Consider the following 7,141-nt stretch of genomic DNA (forward strand, 5'->3'; position numbering starts at 1 on the left):
CAGCCACGAGAAACCCAGAACCTCAACGGCGACCGCGTTTCAGTGTTAGATCGTGATTCTGCAAATGTTGAATTCCTGAAATACTGCGTGTGTGTGTGTGTGTGTGTGTGTGTGTGTGTGTGTGTGTGTGTGTGTGTGTGTGTGTGTGTGACGGAGAGAGAGAGAGATGGAGAGATGTTCTGGGTCAGGCAGAGATCAATGTCAAATGGCCTGGTTAACAACATCCAGCTGACAAAGTCATTCATTTGTGCCGGCGCTCTGAACACACTCTTCCTCTGTGTGTGTGTGTGTGTGTGTGTGTGTGTTCTCATATTTATGTCTTTGCGAGGTCCAACAAAAACATACAAACCTCTCTTTGTGGGGACATTTTTTGAACTCCACAACTTTAAAGGGTTAATATCTGGTTTTAAGGGTTAGTTGTGAGTTAACAAAAAAAAAAAAAACACGCCTTCTGGACAGACAGGAGACGTCCCACCCATGAAGCACATGGGTGTCAACTTACACAACACATTACAGTGTGTCTCTCACATAAGACACACACACACACACACACACACACACACACTTGAGCTGGGACAAAATGGTCTGTATGTGTTTTGGACCTCTCTCACACACACACAGAAGACACTACATTGACTTTCCTGGAGGATTACTTTAACCTTAAACTATAACTAATACAAACCTTAACTTCATCCTAACCATACAACATGTATTCACCTTAAATTATAACTATTAGGTCCCCACAACATGAGAGATACTTGCAACACACACACACAAACTTCCCTTCCTAGGCCCCTTAAACTTAACCATCACAACTAAGTGCTTAACTTTAACCCTTAACCTAACGCTAACCCTAAAACCAGGTCTTAACTCTGAAATGGTCCATTGAAGTTGTGCAAAATGTCCTTATAAAGATATAAATACAAGTAGAAACACACACACACAGGTTTGCACAGCTAGTCCTCTGAGGACTCCGTATTGACTTCCATTCATTTGGACCATCTTAACAAAAGCCTTATCCATCACCCCTTAACTTAAACCCAACGCAAATAATCTCAGCCCTAAGCTAAACAAATCCCTCAGAAAGACCAGGGACCAGGTTCATTTCGGATCAGGTTTTGGTCTCCATGAGGACTACTGGTCCCGACAGGGTCAGTGTTTATGAAAGAAAGGATCCTAAAGAGGTAACAGATACGAGTGTATACACACACACTCTTGACTGGATGCTTTTATCTGAAGTGCTTGGTTGGACAGACTCAGACAGGAAGTGAAGGGGAAATTTCTCCTCACTTGATTTGCCCTGAGGTTAGTTTTTAAAACTGCTCCGATGACAAGTTTAATGAAATGACGCGACACGACATCATCTGTTTGAGAAATGCAAAGTGTCATCCATGTTATAAAAATCCTACAAAAACTATACAGTGTCCTCAGAATATGTCCACGTCTTTATTTCACCATTTAACAACCTTTTCTGAGAGGAAAACTGAAGTTTAAAAACTGCTCACTCACGCACACCAAACCCCATGGAGAAAATCAGTGATTTTAGCTCTCAGGGACTCAGGAGCTGCTGGTCTACTGCTGGTCTACTGCTGCCTCGTGTGGTCAGTTTGTGTCACTGAGGTGAATCTGTGCAAAGTATTTCAAAAGCCGAAGTGACAAAATAAGACATTTGAATTTACTGATGGAGGCAGCAGTGGATCAACAGCTCCTGTGCGCTGTGATGTTAAAATCATTGATTTTCTCTATGGGATTTGGTGTGGGAGAGTGAGTGGTTTAGAAACTGTGGGTTTTCCTGTTGGAAAAGTCTGTCAAACACTGAGATGAAGACAGGAAAGTGTAGATATTAATGAATTTATCTTTTGACTTAAGTGTTTTTTTCTTGGGTGAAAAATCAAAAATTTGTGCTATAAGGGAGGAACCTTATTGGCAAATTCTACAACATCACAATATTATTGTAAATGGCATGACTACTATAACATTGCAGTAATGATATCAAAGATATTACTAAATCACAGTAATATTTGTCATAAAAACTCATTTCCACAGGGAAATACTACTAACAGATATCATGCCATATAGTATAACTGTGATTTAGTTGCATTATCCTTTAAAAATACAGTATTTATCTGTAACTAAACTGAAATTAATTGTTTTTTATGACAAATTACTGCAAATTAATAGTATTTCCTTGTAGAAATGCAGTGGTACTTTCCTTTAAATATACAGTATTTAACTAACTATCATTGAGGTTTTATGCCAAATATTACTGTGATTTACTCATATATGCCTGTAGAAATGCAGTATTTAGTAGTACCTCCCTTTAAAAATGCAGTATTTAACCAACTTTAATTGTTTTTAAGACAAATATTACCGCAATTTACTCATTACCCTGTAGAATTGCAGTATTTAGTAGTACTTCCCTTTAAAAATGCAGTATTTTACCAACTTTGTTTTTAAGACAAATATTACTGCAATTGACTCACATCTCCCTGTAGAAATGCAGCCTTTATTCTTACTTTACTTTAAAAATGCAGTATTTATCTATAACGTTCATCGTTTTTATGCCAAATATTACTGTGATTTAGTAGTTTTTCCCTGTATAAATCCAGTATTTAGTAGTACTTTCCTTAATACAGTATTTAAATGTCCCTTTCCTTGTTATATACCAAATGTTACTGCAGTTTAGCAGTATTTACCTGTAGAAATGCAGTATTTAAATGTAATTTTCCATGCACAGTATATCATAAAAAAAATAACATATATATATATATAAATATATACACATATATTTTTTTTATTTATTTTTTTATTTATTATTATAAATTATTGTCACCAGTTAAACTGTGGTTGTTTTTCCACACGTGTTACAGCAGGACGTGCTCACTTGTGTGTTACAAATATCCCTCCCACACACACACACACACACACACACACAGAGAGAGAGAGTCTAATTGTTGCTGATATTTAGGTGTAGAGCCACTGATCCATTAACTGACCAGGCCCGGCTTGATTGGCTCCGGACGAAGCCCTGAAATAGAAGGATTGGACGTCGGCCAAGCGGCCATTTCCTGTGTGTCTGACAGGAGCTGCAGCCACTGGGGCTCAAATGCATTTCCTGACTGTGTATAAAACTTTTATTAATGACCAGGAGTGCATCAGTGGATATGCCCGCTCGCCCACACACTCACTCATTCACTCACTCACTCACTCACTCACTCGTCAAGAGAGCGAGAGAGAGAGAGAAAAGGATGATGGAAGTAAAAATGAGTTGCAAAGAGACGTGATGTGAGAAGCAGAGGATGAGTGTGTGTGTGTGTGTGTGTGTGTGTGTGTGTGTGTGACTGATGGATGGATGAGGAGATGAGAAGATAGAATTAAGTGAGACAAACCAGAGACGAGACATTAAAAGAGAGGGAGGAGATTTTCTATAAGCTGAAAAATCTACGCGGTGTCCTTTTACAGTGTAACTCCATTAAACACCTTTAAAGTTCAACACTCCTTCCTCCTCCTCCTCCTCCTCCTGCTACTCCTTTTAACACCATTTATCTCTGATCCACTGTAAAAAAAATAAAATACAAAAAACAAATGATTGTGTGATGATGGAAACTAAAGAGCTGGAGTCACATGACGATCTTTCACTTTAACATCTGTGTCATAATCTGCGTTAAAATCCTGGATTATTCTCTTTGATGGTGGCCATTACAGAATTTATTATTATAGTTTTTTTTACAGTTAAATAACATTTATACTACTGCAAAAATAATTCTAAATCACAGTAATATATATGGCAAAACTGCTGTAAACTTGCAGTTAAATACAGTATTTTTCACAGGAAAATACTAGAAAATGATGTGTATTATAGTGTATGGCTTGACTACTATTAAAGTATTTCTACTTTACATACTGTATGGCCAAACGAATATAATGTTCCACTAAAACACAGTATTTATACAGTTAAATAGAGTATTTCTGCTGGAAAATACTCCAAATATGCTGTAAATCCCACTCACATATGGCAAAAAAAATTTAAAGTTTCAGTTAAATAAAGTGTATGTTAAAGATTTAAAGCTGCAGTGCGTACATTTTGTTGATTGTTGTTGTTGCCTCTGTCAGGCACAACTATCAGACCTGACAGAGGGAGCGTGTGTGTGTGTGTGTGTGTGTGTGTGTGTGTGTGTGTGTGTGTGTGTGTGTGTGTGTGTGTGTGTACAGCAGCAGAGTCTTTTTGTCAAACCCTTTGAGCGAGCGGTGGAATTCATTCAACTTTTTAAAAAACATTTGAATTGCGACTCAATCACTTCTTAAATCTTAAATAAATAATGTCTTTTTGGGACCATAAACGCTCCAATGAGGTCCTGCCTCATTAGGACCAGGTTTTATGTCTCCACAAGGACTTACTGCTCCTGAAAAGGTCAGTGTTTATGACAGAAAAAGGGTCCTAAAGAGGGAACAAATACAAGAACTCACACACACTTCCTGACCCCACAGCCAGGCGGGGGCCTCAGTGGGTCAGTGACCCCAAGCCTGGGGCCTGGTTAGTGGGAAGGCGGGGTCGATGTGTGGGGGGCGGGACAGAGGGTCAACATGGATGAGAAGAAACTGAGAAAATGTGATTTTCATTTGACTTATTTCTGTTTTTTATCTTCAAACAATGACATTAAACTCAACTGTGAGCATGTGCATGTGATCAGAGAACAAGGTTTTATTTATTACTTATTTAATTTTTTTTCAGATCATTATACACTTGCAGCTCGACTCGACTCTCCTTCCATCAGTGATCGTACCTGCTGGTTTTTTTAGTTCCTGCTCTGACGAAACTAAAATATGACGTCGACACATTGGTCAGAGAGTGTCGTCACTGAAGAGTCATGAGCGCGACGTCCGACACAAGACGTCTCCAGGAAATGTCTAAAATGTCAGTATTTAACAGAATTTCCTAGATTAAATTCTGAATCCTCCAATTTAACTCCGATTACAGAGGCTTAATTCAGACTTCTGACATTAAAGTTGGAATTTTTGTAATTTTAAGTCAGAATTCCGATATTTTAAATCAGGCTTTTGTGATTCAAAGTTGGAATTTTGAGATTAAAGGCAGAATTCTGAGATTAAAGTCATCACCGGAAGAGTATGAGCGTGCAGCCGCGCTATGATGACTCCGCCCACCTTGAGGACGTACTATGAGCGATGTAACTAATACCCAAACTGAGCCGAGTCAACAAACGCTGGTTTTCACCTGCAATAAAGTGGTTTATGACACTTTGATGTTATGAACTATGTCGGATTCTCTCTCTCTCTCACTCTCTCTCTCTCTCTCTCTCTCTCTCACTCTCTCTCTCTCTCTTGCTCGCTCTCCCTCTCCCTCTCTCCCTCTCTGTAAACCCAATCTCCTCTGAGGCCCGGGGGTTTTAGAGTGTAAAGGCAGTGCAGAGGCAGGAAGACAGAGACTGCATTATCCACATCAAAGAGCCAGAGTTATCAGCCATAATCAATGTCCTCCCCATTACACACTCCAGTCAGCCTCTCTCTCCCTCTCCCTCTTTCTCTCTCTCTCTCTCTCTAATCAGATCAATATAGATTATTGGCATCAATGGCGGTCTGATATTATATTAATATTGGCAAATTAAAACGGGGGGAGGTGGGATTCATCAACAGAACGTGATTCCAATATTCTGTTTTAGGATTTTAGAAGATCTTTAAGATTGCCCGGATTGTTCCTATGGCGCCCTCTAGAGAAGGAGGAGCCAAACCCCGCTTTTTGCACTATGTCAGCTGGGATTGGCACCAGCGACCCCCACAACCCTCATGTGAAGGTTAAAGCTGTAGAAGACGAGTGAGTGGAATCAGACTTTGTCATTTGAAGACAGACGGACAGCTTTTCCACTGTTCAGTTCCAGCACGACTCGGCTCAGTTTGGTATGGTTTTCCGTGACTTCATAGCTCCTCCTCAATGTGGGCGGAGTCATCATGAAACATTTTTTTCTACATGACACAGACCCACAAACTCAGTGACTTGTAAAGCAGTAGTTTTGGGTGTAAATGAATCATTAGAATCAGTGGATTTAAAAAGATTTGTTCACAGAATGGTTCAGTATTTCCTTTCAGCCACATGTACGATCATTTGGCCGTTTCATTGTGTGTGTGTGTGTGTGTGAAAGTACAATTAAAAACTATTTTTACCTTTTCAAGTGAGAATTTTGTGGCACTGGACCTTTAATTTAATGTGTGAACGAATCTGAGGTTTTTGATTGTTTGTCAGTTTTTGTTTTGTTTTCAGTCCTCACTCCTCATATTTAATTCACGACGCCGACATAAATGGGCTGCATAAGTGATTCAGAGGAAAATGTGTCAGCGAGGAATCGTCGTTAACTGATGTGACACTGCTCAAACAAACTTAAATAAAAACAAATAACAAAAGATTCCACAAAGAATAAAATACCGTATGTGGCGGAAAATAAATCAAAAGTTTGGAGTTTGGTGCTCTGCGATGGTTAGTTGATGCTCTTGAGCTCTTGAAGCTGTGGAATGGCCTGTGACGCTCTTGTGCTGCTGTGTGATGGTGTCGTGACGCTCGGCGATGTTCCTTCAATGCTCTGCGTTGGTTTGTGCTGCTCTGTTCTAATGCTCTGCAATGATGAACGGTGCTGTGATGGTTTGTGGTTTGAGAGCAGCCAAGTGCCAAGCCAAGCCCTACAGAGCTGCGATGACCTCATTCTCCATCTCTCTGCTCCATCAGCTCCACTCAGTGACCCCAAGCTGGGAGAGAGGAGCTGAGGGGAGCTGGCTCCCTCTGCTGGAGACCCAGAGTAATGTGCCTCACATGATCGATGGCACCAAGAACATGCAAACACATCAAGTGTTACGTAATTCTGTCCTTGCTTTTTATTAGATTCACACGAGCATTGACTCCTGCAGCCAGTGTTTAAAGAAAAGAAAGGGTTTATTGTTTTGGTTTAGGTTTGCTTGTTTTGTCTTTTTAAATTCAAGGAAGAGAAGAAAAGAAGGACAGGGATTGGAAGATTAAAGAGAGGGAAGGAAAAAACACACACACAACGATGAAAAGATAAAATAAAATCTCATCCTTTGGTTTAGATTTATTTATTCCTACACAGAAGCAGACAACAGTGAGGGCAGAGGGATGATA

The sequence above is a fragment of the Solea senegalensis genome, linkage group LG13, assembly GCF_019176455.1.
Source record: "Solea senegalensis isolate Sse05_10M linkage group LG13, IFAPA_SoseM_1, whole genome shotgun sequence".
NCBI classification, from domain to species: domain Eukaryota; kingdom Metazoa; phylum Chordata; class Actinopteri; order Pleuronectiformes; family Soleidae; genus Solea; species Solea senegalensis.